The sequence below is a fragment of the Artemia sp. Qi Xiang Cuo genome, chromosome 6 (genome assembly GCF_049724085.1).
Source record: "Artemia sp. Qi Xiang Cuo chromosome 6, ASM4972408v1, whole genome shotgun sequence".
In the NCBI taxonomy this organism is placed as follows: Eukaryota; Metazoa; Arthropoda; class Branchiopoda; order Anostraca; family Artemiidae; genus Artemia; species Artemia sp. Qi Xiang Cuo.
The window spans coordinates 78,006,158-78,024,612 of NC_142799.1; the positions used below are offsets into that span (position 1 = coordinate 78,006,158).

An 18,455-nucleotide genomic window follows, 5' to 3' on the forward strand; every position below is an offset into this window, starting at 1 on the left:
TTGTTGAGATCTTTAATTTATTGTGCAATTACATTTACTTTTATTTAAAATAAATAATATTTATTTATATAATACTTTTATTTAAATAATAATTAAAATATTTATATTAAATTACATTTACTTTTATTTAAAATAAATAATATTTGAACGAAAAAACATGGCTAAAGCATCAGTTCACAATTAAGGATTTAGGAAACATCAATTTTTAAAGTGATTTATCAGAAAACGCTTAAAAGGATGAACTTTAATTTTGCACTTTCTATAAAGAAAATCGTGCTCTAAGATAGCCTGCCATATCTGCTAAGTCAATGATCTTTTCATCTCTAGCGAAGTTTTTCAAAGTAGAATTTTGACCTTAGAGTACTCAACCTAGTTCAAACTAGGTTGAATCGGTAATACGAAGAACTTCCTCAAAAGCTAACAGGGGGATAATTCTTAAGGCACTTAACAAGTGAAACACATTGGAAGGAATTTAAACAAAGCAGGAAATTTATTCTCAAGCTTTTAAAAGTGTATTTCTACTCGGATAGAAAATTCCCCAATACTGAAAAGAAAATTATTTGGGATTGTGATTCTTCATGCTGTATTCCTTTCTGGATGACTTCGGGGCGCCAATCTGGGGGAGGAGGAAGGTAGAGGACAATCGTCCCTTAAAGTTTTTTTTTAACAAAATTACCTCAAATAGAAGCGGCTAACACCTCTTCAACCCGCTAAAGACCAGAGCGTCATTTGCGCTTTATTGAAAACGATTTGAATTTCGAGAAGAGCGCCTTTTATTCGTCATAACATCAAAAACAATGCAGCAACGAAATAAAATCACGATTCTAATCGAGGTTTACAAATATGAGCTGCTGCAATCCAGGGTGGAGTTGCCCTACCCCTGAAACCCCCTAAAAGGCTTGAGCGTCATTTAAGCTTTATAGAGAACGATGAGTATTTGGAACGGTGTGGTTTTCAGCAACAAAAAGAAGAAACGCACTAATCAAGACTACAGGAAAATAAAAAAAAAAGTTTATTAAAATAAATACATTTAATTTACTTTCAATTTAATTTTACTATTCCAAAAGGATACAGGTAATTTTGGGGGGAAAACCTTGATGGTTCACCATTGGCAATTGTTGAAGCAATTTGTTTAGTTTGTTGAAGCACTGAATTGACGAATCAATGATTTACCAATTGAATTTATAAATTTGAAAGGAATTTGTTGAAAAGGAAGAAAGTTTGGTAAAAAATTACTGTATATGTCACTAATGAAACTAGATTGATTGTTTAGAATATAAAGATACTAATTCCTGGAGCTTCCAGCAATTTTTAAATTTTTAATGTTGCAATGATAAAAGAGAAACTGTTAAAAATATATTTGGTCTAAAGAAAGCACAAATGACACTTTGACTTCTAGAGGGCTTAAAGGAAAAGGACATCTGCTATTATTTGCGGTACTTTATGTTCTTTTTAACTTCATCAACTCATTTAAATTTTAGTTTATTTCGGGTTTCATCTATTTATGCATAGCAATATCTGGTATTTTTTTTTACTCGGCATGATTTTTAATTTCTCTAATTTGTTAATTAATTTTTAATTTTAATTTCTTTTAGTTTGAATGATTATATAATACTGCTTCTACTCATTTTAGGTTTTAATAGGGCTCTTAATTTTTCTTCGAGTTTTTAACGCTGTTTTAAATTGATCACAATAAAATGGGAACTATAAAAATGAGAACAATAAAATAAGAACAATAAGAATGAGAACAATAAATGAGAATAAAATGATAACAATAAAATGAGAATAAAATGAGAACAATAAAAATGAGAAAAATAAATGAGAATAAAAAGAGAACAATAAAAATGAGAATAATAACTAAGAATAAAATGAGAACAATAAAATGAGATGAGGAGTTACGGGGCAAATTTTTCCTCAACACTGATCACAACTACATGGATCTCATTGATCACAATTTAGCCTACAATTAGTCAGCCAACTTACCAGCAACACACACACACACACACACACACACACATATATATATATATATATATATATATATATATATATATATATATATATATATATATATATATATATATATATATATATATATATATATACAAATATATATACATATATATATATATATATATATATATATATATATATATATATATATATATATATATATATATATATATATATATATATATATATATATATATATATATATATATATATATATATATATATATATATATATATATAGATAGATAAACCACGCACCTTAATAGAAGATGTAACATCCTTTACCACCAGTTTTATAAATTATGGACTGTCTGTTCGAAAATGTGGGCCTACAAATGTAAGAGCCGAAAAATGAACTTTCTGAGGCTCCAATCATCCCCCCCGCCCGCCGAAACCAAATTCTATTTATGTATCTCCTATTACCTGGTGGGTAATAACTTAAAACTGTATAACTGTTAGTGTTACTGCATAAATGGTCTATGGTAACTATTTTTTTTAACTGTACATATGTTAGGGACAATACTCCGTCACGCGGAAGCATTGCCTCTGTAACTGGAAGGTCACTTCTTGCTTTTACAGTATTTTCTTTTCAAATTGTTCTTACTTTACAAAATTTAATTTAATAACTATCTTATTTAAACCAGTTTTTATTCTAGGCTATTTTTTTTAGCAAAAAGGCGACTTCATCGATTTTTCTTCGCCTCCTTCCACTCACTCGAGTCTTCCACCCTCACCAATAAGGGGTCCAGGCTTTCAGCCCTTTCGAGCTTATTTTTATTCTTGAAGTATAAAAATGGTTTAAATTTTTTAACTTTTGAGACAGATTTTGAATTTTTAAATAAATAAACCATGGTATGGCTATATAAATTGCAGTATACTCTAGTTAGAGACGTACCCAGGGACTGTGCCTCTGGGCCTGGGTTGCTCCCAAATCCTACATTTTCCCGAATTTCTGGACACTTCTTATTCAAACAATAAAGAAATTGCTTCGTTAAACGCCCCCCTCCCCAAACAAAAAAAAATTATACTTAAGTGCCTGCCTTGAGTATCAGCTTTGTAATCTTGTTTTGATAAAAAAGAGAGATTTTTCTTCTTTTTGTCAACGTAATTTACAATTTATTGAAATCAGTATTAGTAGCTATAAGCTATGATTGAGGGATATACATTGCAATATTATTTTTCAGGGACATACTCAGATGAGGGGTGGGAATCAAAAGAGGTATTTAGAGACCCTTCCTTCAGAATCCCAAATTTACATTTCACCTACAATCTCTTATATTTCCCATCTAATTCAACCATTATTCGTGTTTTTTCTCGAATTCGTGCCCCTATCTAAATAGATTATTTAGGACGTGCCTATTCTTTACCTTCAGTGTTAGTATTATACTCATATTTGATGCAAGAACAAGAAATTTCTCTTTTGTCGAAATACTTTGGTCAACCTCAAAGGAAACAGCGGAAATTTAGAAATGTTTATATGAATATAAAGATTATTTTTTTGAGGAAAAGTTGTCCACATATTGTAAGATCTATTGTAAGATCTAAGACCACTTTTGAAAAGAACATTTGGTCTTTTATCTTCAAATTGAGCTTAAAATTTAAGCTCAAATTGAGCTTAAAATGGCTCTCAATTTTTTTTTATCACTCCGGGTAGTTACTTTCTAAAAGACGTTGGAGATAGTTTTCACTCTAAGAAAAGTTACACAAGGTTAGTTCCCATTCCAAAGTTATACTAATCTCAGTGGCCCATCCCATCAAAGTAAGAGCATATAGGATTGGTAGGATGGACAAATAAAACCAAAAAAAAACACAATTGTGTGTTGAGGGCTTTTCAAAATCAGCTTAATATGGCTAACTATTTTTTATTATTACCACTCGGAGTTACCTTTTACGAAGGTAACCGCTGGAAATAGTCTTACTCTTTGGAGCATTTCTCAAATTAGTTTTGTTTATTTGTTTCACGATTCGAAGTGGCAACACTGGCAAAAAAGTGGTACTGGCCTAAAAAATTCATTTAGTTGTAGGAACCAAAAGAAAAATCCGCAGTTTTCAGGCGTGAATAGACACAAGATGTCCTTAGGGGGTAAAACAAAATGTTTTAATTTGGTATACCTGTTACTTTAATCTTTTAGGCTATCTGTGCTAAAAGGAAGATATTAAATATGAAATAAATAAAGATGAAATAAATGAAAATAATGAAATAAAAAATATGAAATGAAATATATAAAATAAAGTCTGTGATAATAGCTTTCAAAATGAGCTGAAGATGAATCTCTCTTCTTTTTTGTCAGTAGATATAGGTAAATTTCTAAAAGATGTCAAAACATTCTAAGAAGCCTCAATTTTAGGAAAGTTCTACATACACCATCAAATTTTGTACTAATAAATCAGGTGGACAACTGATAAAAGTAGAAAACTGATAACTGATAAAGTGATGAGAAACTGATTACGATAAAGTGGAAAACTGATAAAGAGAAAACCGGCGTCCGCCTAAAACAAAAATAACAAACAGCGCCATCTAACTTTGCCCAGAAAAATTACGGAGCTAATTAAGGTTTATGTTCCCTGTGGAGCTTTGGTATGTTACTTTTCTGCCCTCCTACGATTTAAATACGTCAACGGAAGGCAATAATTTTATTATCATTCCATAGTTACAGCTCTACACATCTACCGAATTTCATATTGTTTTACATCTTTTTTTAGATTGAAAGTGTTTTGAATGTTAGTTGGAAATTGTTCAAAAATGACAATTTTCTTATTTTTTTAAGCAAATTTAGATCTTTTTCGAGAAAAAGTCTAAATAATATCATATCATAAAGAATGGATAGATCTGTTACTAATGAGCATAATGATGCAGGTATCTTGTCTTTTTGGTGCGACTTATAGCAGCAGGCGTGTTGCAAAATCGCTTGTTTCAGAGGGAACATATACCTTAATAAGTATAAATAAAATATTAGTTATTTTTTTTTATCTCTTCTTATACTTTGGTGTTAAACTGGGCCAAATATATGGAGCCTACGCTTGCGTACGTTCGTATGTCCTACAAACGAACAAGGCTCTAAATATTTTCACAAGAAGAGTTAAATAGCCAAACAAATCCACCTAATTTGTAAAAAGTTAGTGGTAGAATCCAAAGAAACTTGTACCTTCCAATAAAATCCAGTTTTTGTGATAGGAAACATTTAGTAACGATACGAGATGAAAATTCTAAAAAGCATCTGGTATGGGGATAGTGAAACGGAGAGGAAAAGTTTCTCAGAAGTTGGAAAAGTTCCACTAGGTTTCCAGAAAAAAATTGGAACAATTTCTTTTTCTAGCGTATGAAATAGAATAAACAAGAAGTAAAACGAAACTGTCCAAACTCTTGACGCAAACTACTTAGGGATGATGCTACGTCGGATTCGCGTAGAGTATAAAATTATTCCTTCAATACCGGACATCAAAATTCTTTATATCTTCTAGATTTCTAGGAAATAATTCTGGAAGAGCTAACCTAGCAACCTCAAATCTCGAATTTTTAGTTTTAATTTGCTGGTTTTGTTGCTGAAATTTTTGATGCTAATAAAACTTTTGTAAATTTCAATTTTCGAGTTTTTGACGTTTTGAAATTCTTTAAGCAGACTTTGTAGAGATGATGCTACGTTGAATTAATTTAGAACATAAAATAGCCCTCCGTCCTCGCTGAACATCGAAAACCTTTTATTATAGATTTCTATGAAATAATTCTGGAAGAGCCGAACTGGCGATATCAGAATACGAATATGTAATTTTATTTTGCTAAAATGTTGCTGAATTTTCGATGTTGATAAACTTTTTGAACCTTCAATTAATCTCCAGCTCAGATGTAGACTGGAACAGGTCCAGTTGTGATCCTAAATTCTAGTCGCCAGGACATCTAACAGAGGATGTTGCAAATTCTAGTATCCTAGTTGTACTAGGATACTAAAAAGATTAAGTATCCTAGTTGTACTTGAAGGTGCCCTTATTTTCACCTCCCCAGCACATACTAAAAGATCGGATTTCACTCAAACTTTGTTGGAAGTAAGAACAAGTGGCATAGTTGGGATTTTTGGATGTTCAGATATGATCCATCCTTTAAAAGCAGGGGGAGGTCCCAAATTCATGTTATCAGAACATGTACCAAAAAAGTTGGTCCGATATGAGCCAAACTCGGTAAAATTAAGTATAAGCATCCTAACTGTGCCTTTTGGAAGTTTGCACTCGATCTGGCCTATCTAGGAATGGAGAGACTGGGGTCTCTGAATTACTTTCGTTAGGACTTTTACCATATGGATTGTAGGAACTTTACGAAATCTGATACAAATTATGTGTTTATGTTATATTTATTCATAGGGACGGGATAAGGATTCAGTCCAATTTGTGGAGGAGGGAAGACGGGGTGTCTATACTATTGTCATTGGGGCATCTAGCTGAAGTGATTATACAAAGCTGAAGCAAGAGTAACTGTCCTAGTTTTTGGGAGTTCGTACCTATTTTGACCTTAACGGAGGAGAGGGTTCTAAAATCCTTGTTATCACAACAATTACCCGGGTGAGGAATAAGTGTCCTAGTCCTGCATGTTGGGAGCTCATACCTGATGCAACTTATAACTGACGTAGAGGATGGGATTCTCTAAATTCTTGTCATCATGTCATTTACCAGAAGGGGTTTTCAGGTTAAAGAAAAAGAAAACTTGGTCGGAAGTAAGCCTAGTGTCGCGGTTATGCCTTTCTAGATCAGCACCAAATTTGACTTTGAACGAATGAAGTGATACTGGATTGACCCAATTCAGGAGAGTGAAAAGAAAGAAGGGGTCTGAAATTCCTCTTATAAGTACAAAGGGTTTGTGAGATTTCAACCAAAATTAGTCAGAAGTGACAGTTTATGTCCTAATTGCGTCTTTTCAAAGTCAGGGTTCAATCCATTCTCTACAGAGGAGGAAAAAGGAGAGCCCCTAGATTCTTGTTATAAGTTCTTCTAACAGAACGGGACACTGGATCTAAGCCACACTATGTGGAAAGTAGGAAGTCATGGTTGTGGCTTTAATTGGTCTGCAAATGAAAAAAAAATCTCTGTGTGAGGACAAAGACATCGAAGGCAAAACTACAATTACGCTTTATAAAAAGGGGAGACCTTCCTAAAAAGGAGAGGAAAGGGGAGGAAAGGGGAGGAAAGGGGGAGGCCTTTCTAAAAAGGGGAGGCCTTTTTAAAAAGGATATAAAAAAAACTAGATGAGTAATATGACAACTATAGGAAATACTGAGAAAACCTCTGAGCAGTATGCAGTTAAAAAAGTGCCACACAGGAAAGCCTCCCCTTTGCATACGATAATCCCAAATGGGCTGGACCCTTCCAAAATGAGGTTCCAAACATGTCCAGCCATGCTTGCTTGCTTATCCAGGTTTATGTTTATTGTTTAGACTAAGAAGAAAACCAAAGCTATGAAAATAGTCTGCATAAGTCTTATTATAAGACTACTTTGTTGAGAAGAGTAGCTACTTAGACACGAATCCAACTCCCAGAAACTTATACACAAAACAGAATATACAACAGAAACTTATCAAGTGATCTTCAAGTGAAACCGAGAGAGGGATAAAAAAAAGGAACAAACTTAGACTTCCAGAGCACAAAGTATGTTTAAATGATGTGAGGTACAAAAAGGATACTTGTTTGCTAAAGTACTTTGTAGTTTGCTATAAAAGAAAGAATATCTGGTACTAAAAATATTCGTTTCTGCTATATGCTGGCGCAAGAATTCATGAAAACATAGGAAAGGAGGGCATGAATTTTGTTCGATTTTTTTTTTGTGGAAAGATTCAAAAATCTATTTTCTGAAAACACTCTACCTGGATAAGTGAAGCTGTCCACTTGGTCAATTTTCTTGCTGCCTAATATGTCAGATCAAATTAAAACGAACGTAAATCGCTATAAATTACTGTGGAGCTATGACTCCCTCAAATATCGAAAGGGCTAAAGTGTCTTTTTGAAGTTTTTTTTTATTTTTTTAGTAAGAAAATATAGTAAAAGATTTTTTAGTAAAAATTTTTTTTTAGTAATAGCAAAAATCTATTTTTCAAAATCTAGGGGGGGGGGGAGAAATTTTTCTTGATTTCTTCAAAATACGGTATTTTTAAATATTTAAGGTAAATGCTATTTTTCACAAATGTAGAGGAGAGGTTCATTGCCCCAGCTTTTTGGGAGCAATTGCCCCGCGTTTCTGGGTTTTAAAAACATACTATTAAATCATATCTGGGTTCTGGGTTAAAATCGTTTCTGGTTTTAAAAAATATCAAACAGTTCGTGGTAACGAACTATAAGTAAGGAGCGACGCAGCTGAATAGTACCCGGAACTCTAAAAAACGGAATTTTGATACTGATAGTATATCAAAAGAATCAGCTTATTAAGATAATTCCAAATATATAAGTCTCATTAAGTTTAGTATCAAAGCCTACGAGCCTGAGAAAATTTTCCTGATTTTCTAAAGGGGGGGGGGTACCCCCTAGAAGTCGAAAGATCTTAATGAAAAGCACATAATCAGATTCAGCGTATTAGAGAACCTTCTTTCCGAGGTTCCAACTTCCTATCTGCAAAAATGTGGCATTTTCTATTTTTTGCCGGAATCGATCGTATCGACCCAGTGGCCCTAAAATAACGGGATAGGGCTCAATCAAACGGAAATTAAAAGTTCTAGTGGCCTTTTTAAGTGATCAAATAGATTGGAGGGCAACTAGGTCCCTTCCCCCATCCCTTTTTTCCCCAAAGTGTCTGATCAAATTTTTGAGACAGCCATTTCGTTCATCATAGTCAAAAAGCTAATAACTATGCCTTTGGATATAACATACCCCCCCCCCCTCAGCCCAAGGGGAAAGGTCTTTAAGTTATAAAATTTTCCCATTGTTTACACATAGTGTTTGTTATTGGGAAATATGCATAAATTTTCGGGTGGGGGCGGACGAATTTCCAGCTGGGGGTTTTTCCACGAAGGAATTTTCTATTGGGAGAGAATTTTTCAGGGGGTGAAGTTGTCAGGGGAAATTTTTACACTGGGGGAATTTAGCAAAATTACTATAGAATATTCTTTTTATGTGTCTTGCTTTCTATTTTCCGTCTCAATTTTACGCGTGGAATTGTTAAGAGAAATTATCCGGGTAAATATTCACGGGGATTGCATTGTCTAGAGGATATTTCCGTGGGGAGGGGGATTTCTCCACGGAGATAGGGCCAGGTTTCCTGGCAATATTTAAAAAAACGATCAGAAACCAAATAAAAAAACAAGTTTTTTCAACTGAAATTAAGCAACAACATTAAAACTTAAAACGAAGAGAAATTATTACATATATGAAGTGGTTTGTCCCCTCCTCAACACCTTGCCCTTTACGCTATGGTTTGATTTTTATTCCGATCCCTTAAGAACGATTGCTGAAACACAAGAGTCATTTAATTAGAACAATAAGAAGCTTTTTTAAAAGTTCTAAAAAATTTTACCGTAGAGAGTGAGGCTTTTGAGGATGGGGAAACCTCCTTGATATACGTAATAATTTCTGTTGGTTATAAGTTTTAATGTTGCTCCTTGCTTTCAGTTGAAAAACTTGTTTTTTTATTTAATAACCATTAAAATTATATTATTATGAATAATACAAGGTTAAAACAAGCAGTCTCTAGATTCAGAGGGCAGTGGCCTCCCCCTACTCCAAAATGACACACTTGTGAGAAAAGCCAATAGCTATCCCTTTGGATATAACATACCCCCCCACAGCCCAAGGGGAAAGGTCTTTAAGTTATAAAACCTTCCCATTGTTTATGCATAGTATTTGTTATTGAGAAGTAGGCTTACATTTTCGGGTGGGGGCGGATGAATTTTCTGCTGTGGGATTTTCCACGGAGGAATTTTCTATAGGGAGGGAAGTTTCCAGGGGTGAAATTGTCAGGGAAACTTTAACACTGGGGTAATTTGGTAGAATTCCTATACAAAATTCTTTTTAGGTGTCTTTCTTTCTCTTTTCCGTCTCAATTTTACGCGTAGAGATGTTAAGGGTAATTGTCCGGGGTAAATTTTCACTTGGATTGAATCGTCTAAAGCAGTGGTTCTCAAACTGTGGTACGCGTACCCCTTAGGGGGTAAGCAACATTTTTAGGAGGTGCGCGGCAGGCTAACAAAAAAACAAACAATTCTTTAACTCTTGGACTGGTAATTTTATTTATATTTTAGCTATAGTTTACTTAGTAACGGTAACTGAGAAGGGGTACCTAAAATGTTATGTGGGTAAAAAGAGGTAAAGTTTCTCAATAAGTTTGAGAACCACTGGTCTAGAGGACATTTCCGTGGGGAGGGGGATTTCTCCATGGAGGTGGAGCCAGATTTCCATTATTTAAAAAACGATCAGAAATTAAATAAAAAACAAGTTTTTTCAACTGAAAGCAAGGTGCAGCATTAGAACTTAAAACGAACAGGAATTATTACGTATATGAAGGGGGTTGCCCCCTCCTGAACACCTCACTCTTTACGCTAAAGCTTGAATTTTGTCCCAATCCTTCAAAAACGACTCCTGAAACACAAGGGTCGTTTAATTAGAACAATACGAAGCTTTTTTTAAAGAACTAAAAAACTTTAGCGTAAAGAACGAGGGGTTGAGGAGGGGTAACCCCCTTCATATACGTAATAATTTTTGGCTGGGGGTTTATTGACGGGGAACTTTTCCATGGGGAGGGAAGTTTCCGGGGGGGGTGAACTTTTTAGGGGAGATTTTACATAAGTTCATAAGTTTATTAATCCACATTCATAAACAAATAAATAAATTAAACAACACTTTCACGCTGGAGAAAACCTATGAAGGTTTGCGATCGCACGAAACTCCACGTAACTACTTACCTAATAACTCAACTATTTACATAAACCTCAACTACTTAATTAAAACTATTATAAATAAACCCAAAATAGATAAACTATATATATATATATATATATATATATATATATATATATATATATATATATATATATATATATATATATATATATATATATATATTTATATATATACATATATATATATATATATATATATATATATATATATATATATATATATATATATATATATATATATATATATATAATAATAATAATAATAATAATAAAATAAAATATAGAAAAATAAATAAATAACTGAATTAAAAATGATAATACATAAATAAAATATAAAACTTACACTGGGGGAATTTTCCATAATTCCTGTAGAAAATTCTTTTTATATGTCTTACTTTCTCTTTTACGTCTCAATTTTACGCGTAAAAGATGTTAAGGGTAATTGTCCAGGGTAAATTTTCACCTGGATTAAATTGTCTAGAGTACATTTCTGTGAGGAGGATAATTTCTCCTTGGAGGTGGGGCCATATATCCTGGTATTATTTAAAAAACGATTAGAAGTTAAATAAAAATAAAGTTTTTTCAACTGAAAGTAAGGAGCAACATTAAAAATTAAAACGAAGAGAAATTATTACGTATATGAAGGGGGTTGCCCCCTCCTCAACACCTCGCTCTTTACGCTACGGTTTGAGTTATGTCCTGATTCTTTAAGAACGACTCCTGAAACACAAGGGTCGTTTAATTGAAACATTAAGAAGCTTTTTTTTAAATTCTAAGAAACTTTAGCATTGAGAGCGAGATTTTGAGGAGGGGGCAACCTTCTTCATATACGTAATAATTTCTGATCGTTTTAAATTTTAATGTTGCTCCTTAATTTCGGTTGAAAAAACTTGTTTTTTTTATTTAATAACCATTAAAATCATATTCTTATGAATAATATAGGTTACAACAAGACAAGACCAATCGGCTTATGACTGTTCTTAATCTACGAACTAAAATTTCATATGGGGAATGTGAGGAAGACTATCCCCACCTCCTGCAGAGATTGGTCTTAAGGACACTCCCTGGTCTTGTTGTGCTTGTGTGTGACGTGAAAACTAATGACCAATTCCTGCACGGCTTGACGGGGTTGGGGAACCAAAACCCTAATAGCGATGTCCCAGTGCCCATTAGCTCTAGAGAAAAAAAAGACTAGGGTTTCACACAGGGTTTCAAGCTCTTTTTTTTAAATTTATGAAGATATATTTTAGTACTTTAGTTTTACTGTTCTAAACATAAACTTTGCTTATCATTATTCTTGCATAAATTTGGTTTTGGAGTGGTGTTTGGTTTTGGAGTGGTTTGGCAATTTTTTTATAGCTCATTTTTTTTCATTTTCGGTTACAACGGGGATTGGAAGGAGTGGTAATCAAGAGGAAGATTTCAAGCATCCGGTAAAGGGTTTTTGGTTACAGAGATTGCAGCTATTGGTAAGATAAGATAAGTTTTATTCTTCACTACATACACACACAATATTACACGCTATTAATCCCTCAAAGGCTCATTGGCCTGTACACAGAGGGACGACATACGAATTACATACTCAGAGATAAAAAACAAAAGAAAATTTAAAATGGTCACTTACTCACATATGAAGGAGAAGAAAAGAAAACATAGATAAACTGGAAACTATAGAAAAAATTAGAATAAATAAACCAAATTTACCAATCATATTAAATAGACTCAAAAACAAAAATAATAATAGGTGCAATTATGATTAACATAAAAGTTATATAACCAAAGATACTGGTGATCAAAAGAAGGATTAATTGAAAGTCGGCCAGTTTGATTTTGCAGAACTGGGAAATGACCAATCAGCTTATGACTGTTCTTAATCTCCGGACTAAAATTCCATAAGGGGCATGTGAGGAAGACTACCCCCACCTCCTGCAGAGATTGGTCTTAAGGACACTCCTTTTTCCGGCAAATAGCATAAAATTCTTTTTTTTCCTTTGACTCCCAATTAAAAAAAAAAAAAATCTTAGAATTGGAGGTGTGATCTAGATCAGTCTGCAATAATCCGTAGTCTCAGGTCAGAGAGTAGGCCATTAATGAGCTAAGCTACAAACTTTAAAGATTCCCAGGTACATTTTCGGAAGAAACATTTTTCGAACCTTCCATTGAAAGATTCCTATCCCACAGCGCTCATACTGATATTTCTTCTTTCTATTAATTTTTAGGCGATTTTTGTTGCATGATAAAGATTCGCAATTTGGCTTAATGCCAATACGACATACGCATTAACCTTAGATGAATTTTAAAGTACGAGGACAGCTGGAATCTAGCATTTCAAGAACAAAGAACTTCTGTGGCAAAAAGTAACAACCTTAAATAATCTCAAATCCAATTAAATATCAGAGCTCAGATAAAAATAAGCCCATGTAATAAAAATGTCACTACTTTTCATTTTTAAGGGTAAGTTATATTATCCGTTTCAAAATGGAACACACAGGGGTTTTATACGTCCTTTCTTTCTCTCAAGGGCTTTTTGAATCAATTATTTATAGCAAAAGGAAAAAGAAAGTTTTTAAATAAAAGTCACAGCAATGATAACCCTTTAAATTCTACGCTTAAATCAAACAAAATTTAAAAAATCAGAATCACAGGGGTAAAACAACATAAAACTCGGGGGTTTTGTATGTCCTCGGTTTCTCTCAAGGCATTTTGAATCCCTTGTTTGTACCGAAAGCAAATACAAAAGAAAATCTGTTGATAAAATGCATGTTGCTGACAATCCTTTAAATTCTACTACTATACTACTACTACTACTACTACTACTACTACTATTAACAACAGCTCCCTGCAGCACTAAGCCGACCGAGGCCTTCACAGCTACGTACTCTCTTCCTCCATCCCAATCTACTCAAAGCCTCCCTCTTTGCCCCCTCCCAAGAACTTCTCATTTCTTTTGAATGTTTTCTTATGACATCCTCCGACCCCACTCGAGGACGATCTGCTTTTCGTTTGGCCCAAGACGGTTGGCCGACAAGGACAATCTTTGTCAGTCTGTCATCCTTCATCCGCAGAACAGGCCCTAGCCATCTCATCTTTTTTCTCATTATAGCCCTAGAAAGCGGATTGAACCAAATTTTTCGTACAGCTTACTGTTTGAGATACGGTCAGTCAGTTGGGTGCCCAAAACAGTCCGTAGGCAATTTATCTGGAAAACATATGCCAAATCCTCCTCCGTTTTTCGGAGCGCTCACGCTTCAGAACCGTATTTGACCACTGTAATAGCTATAGCTTCCAATATTCTAATCTTGATTCGCAGACTATCTTCCTTTTATTCCAAAGTTTATTCAACTGTGAATAAACAGCCTGGGCCTTGGCTGTTCTACGTTTAACATCTTTACTGCAACCACCGTCTTTACTAATAATACTTCCTAGGTAAATGAAGCTGTTAACTTGATCGATCTTCTCGTTACCCAACATTATCTCTTCACCTTCACTTATTCCTAGTCTTAGCAACTTAGTCTTCTTATAAATAACAGTTCAAATAGAAATAAATCCTTTCATTAGACAATGAAAAACAATGATGAAAATTCTGGATATTTCAATCACATACACAGCGATCGTCATCAGTAGATAAACAGTCGCAGATGATGGTCACTGTGTATGTGATCAAAATATTCAGAATTTCTATCATGGTTTTTCAATGTCTGATAAAAGGATTTATCCCTATTTGAACTATTATTTGTATGTCACGGGAAAGCACCGTGGTCTTTGAAAATACCTACTTAGTCTTCTTGACATCACTTTTAAAACCAGGAACGTTATACTCACAGGAACATTTCAACACCAGAGCTTTTGAAATTAATTTTCTTTTATTATAACCTATCTTAACGCCTGTAAATCTTTTGAAAAAAACGGCTTTTCAAAGACAGTAAAAAAAAAAAAATCTAGAACATATTTTCCAGTTTTTCTTTTCTTTTGTGAAATTGATGTTGGGTATCATACCACTTTTTGAACCACCGTATATGAAATTCTGATGGCAGCTATTTTTCTGTACTAACTTAATATTACTGCTAAGTTGGCTTCTTACTCTTCCACGTTCCAAGTATTCATTCAGTTTATTTATTTTATATTCAGTTTATATATTCAGTTTATTTCAGTTCCAAGTCTTGTTTGTTTCAAACACATAATTCTACTTTTTCAAACTAACGAGCGAATTGCAAATTAAGAGGTTCAAAGCATCTTCATTATTGGTAATTTTTGTTGGAAATGGCTTGAAAAGCCTTTAGAAGTTTGGCCTATGTAGAGACGAGTGGAACTTGCTAATCTGAAAAAGGGTCAAATAGCGGCCTAGCAAATTCTTATTGACTCGGAAAGTCACTGAGCTAAGTAAATGAAACCAGGAACTCCGCGGTGAATCACAGCAGCAATTGGGGGGAGCTTTGAGCGATTTCTCCCATAAATATTGAAAAACACTTTTTTTAAATTTCTTTTTTTTAGTTACCCTTGAGTTGCGATTTAGCCTAGGTGTTTCTTTAACTGTGAGGCAGAGACGCCAGTTGTGGGAAGGCTAGGGGGCTTAACCCTAATTTCTAATAAACAGTATTTAAGCTTTAGAAACTACAGTCCCAATAAGAAAAGGGGCGATTCAACACTTTTGCTCGATTCAACGTCAAAGTTAATGAGCAAGGTGAGTGAAAAGATGAACTCTGAGGTTCATCAGGGACAAGAATTGGGGGAAGAAACAGTAGAACGATTTCCTTTATGGGTTTGAAAAATAATTTTTCTTTTTTTATTTCCTTGAAAGAAGGTATCCTTGAAAGAAGGTATCCTTATCCACCTCCTACATTTCCCAGAATTGGTACTCCTGTGGTGAATATTTACTACTATATTACGGACGTCGAAAACAAAAACACAGTTACTACACAAAGAAGTTTTGCCCGCCCCCCTCCCGAACCCCGGGAGGGGGGGGGGGCAAAACAAGCTCAAATTGTAATATAGTTGGGCAAAAACTGTAATATTTACAGTATTTATGATGCGGCAGGGGGCGGCAAAGTCTACATTTGCCGCATAGGTACCTAGGTTAGGTTACGCAATAATATATGCTATGCATATATAAATATATATATATATATATATATATATATATATATATATATATATATATATATATATATATATATATATATATATATATATATATATATATATATAGGTTATAAGTTTTCGAGTCTTCTGTGTCAGCTGTTCTGAAATGGCTAGATGAACACTAAAGGTCAATACTCACAATAAAAACACAAGACCAACACTCACATCACAATCAACACTTTAATTTGCGAATTGCGAATTAAAAGGATGCCTGTTCACAACAATAATTTTCACTGAGCTATAAGGCATCATAACCATGAACTCACAAGACAAACACTCACAAACAAAAGTTTGAGGAAGAAACTCACAAAGAAAAGCTTAGAAAACAGAAGAAAAAAATGTAACTGGATTGTTGTGAGTTTAGTTAATAGCCTCAGATACCAGGCGTCTGACTCTCAACCCTAGCTACCTTGGAACAGACTAAATATTGGTGTCGCTTTTGTTACGCTAAAATGGAACTTAGAAAACATTAACAATTTCAAATAAGAAACTTTAACTGCTATTTTGAAGATATTAACGCTTCTGAATATACTGTACTTTATATTTACGAGTAAAAGATTACCCTAGTGTCTGTATTAAAGACCCTAGGATAAGACCCTAGTCTTACCCTAACTAGGACTACCTGTATTAAAGAGCTTTGACATGATGTATTCTTCTTTGCTCTTTTTTAATTGGAACTGTATCACTCAATTTTAAAGTCAGATCTTTTTATGTTATATAGTTAATTACTCAGACATGACCTTTAACATAGAACATGGATTAAAATGAATTGTATTTACGTGTAAAGATTATGTCTCAATACTAATTATCTGTATTAAAGAGCTTTGCTCTGTTGTGTTTTTTCATTTCTCTTTCTTCTTTCTTCTTTTCTTTTCTTTTTTCTCTTTGCAACTTTGTCCTTCAATTTTGAATTGATTGATCCTTTTAAGTTACGTAGTTAATTACCTCAATACGAGCTTCAGATTTCCAGTTTTCACTCAATTTCTTTAAAGTTTTAAATATATGAAATTATCTAATCAAATAACCATTAATAACATTTAATTTTAATACTTTTATCTTATAATCTTTAATCTAACAACCATTAATTTTATAAGAAAATATTTCTATTCTTGATCCGATTGTTATAAAATAGTGAACTTCAAACTAAATAACAAAACAAACTTACACCATAACATAAAAAAATTGACAACAAAAAGATTTCCTTATATTAAGATAAATTAAAAATTTTGAATTATTGGTTTACGAAATATGAAAATTTCCTGCTTTGCAGAAAAGTTTAGCAGAATACTTGCTTTATAAAAGTAAATGGACAAATTTGAATTATTGGCCTATGAAACTTTCCCATTTTTAACATGGAATATGAAATAACATGAATTAGATTTCCATAAGGAAAATTTTTGTCGTTCCAGTTTTTCAATACTGCCTGCTCCTTTTACAGAATTTCTATGAACTTGCACGGAATATAAATAAGATATAGCAAAGAAAAGCAAACAATATGAAAATAAAATGTTATCTACAGCGATTTGCGTACATAACGGCTACGAGAGGTTTCGTGCGACAAAAAAAACGAAGAACAAAAAAGATAAGAAAAAGATAAAACAAAACGAGGGTGATTTAAAACCAGTGAATAAAACGAAAATACAAAAGATATATTTCGGGAGAGACTTCCGCTAAGCCTTCCTCAGCCCAAAAAACCTAGCTTTAAAATAAACTACGCCGAAAGAAATATTAAATTATACAATAAATTGTACTGAAAGAAAAATCCTTCGTTAATTATTTTTTGTTCGTTCTTCGTTTTCATCGTACTTCGTGTTTAACCAACACAGTCTAAGGACGTATGTATGAGTGCATTCATTCATAGTTTAATTTTTTTTGGAAAATTTAGCATGTGTAGACATTGCCAAAAAAAGTGACAAAAACGAAGGACGAAAAAAATAATAATAATAAAAAAAAATACAAAACCAAGCAAGGGTGGTTTTCAACCAGTGAATAAAACCGGATATTTCGGCAAAGACTGCCACTAAGCAGTCCGAAAAAAAAAATAACCTTTTGAAGGAAACTGTACCAAAGGAAATATTAAACTGCACCGGTACAGCAAATTGTACCAAAGGAAAAATCCTTCCCTTTACTATTTTTTCTTTGTTCTTCGTTTTTATCATACCTCGTTTATATCTAGTATGGTTTCAGATCGTATGTATGAGTGGTTTCTTTCATAGTTGAAATATTCAGGAAAATATAGTATGCATTTAAAAAAAACGAAAATGCGACAAAAAGGAAGGACGAAAAAAAAATTTAAAATGCAAAACCAAACAAGGGTGATTTTCCTGCAGCGAATAGACTACTACTACTACTACTACTACTAACAACTCATCGCAGCACCAAGCCGCTTGAGGCCAACACAGCTACGCACGCTCCTCCTCCACCCCAATCGATTCA

The 18,455-nt window shown here is 33.4% G+C and overlaps 1 protein-coding gene across 11 annotated transcripts in view; it reads right to left on the reverse strand.

Moving 5' to 3' along the window:
* LOC148951621 (carboxyl-terminal PDZ ligand of neuronal nitric oxide synthase protein) overlaps positions 1 to 18,455 on the reverse strand; it is a 215,916-nt gene that overhangs the window by 54,347 nt on the left and 143,114 nt on the right. The window lies entirely within an intron of this gene.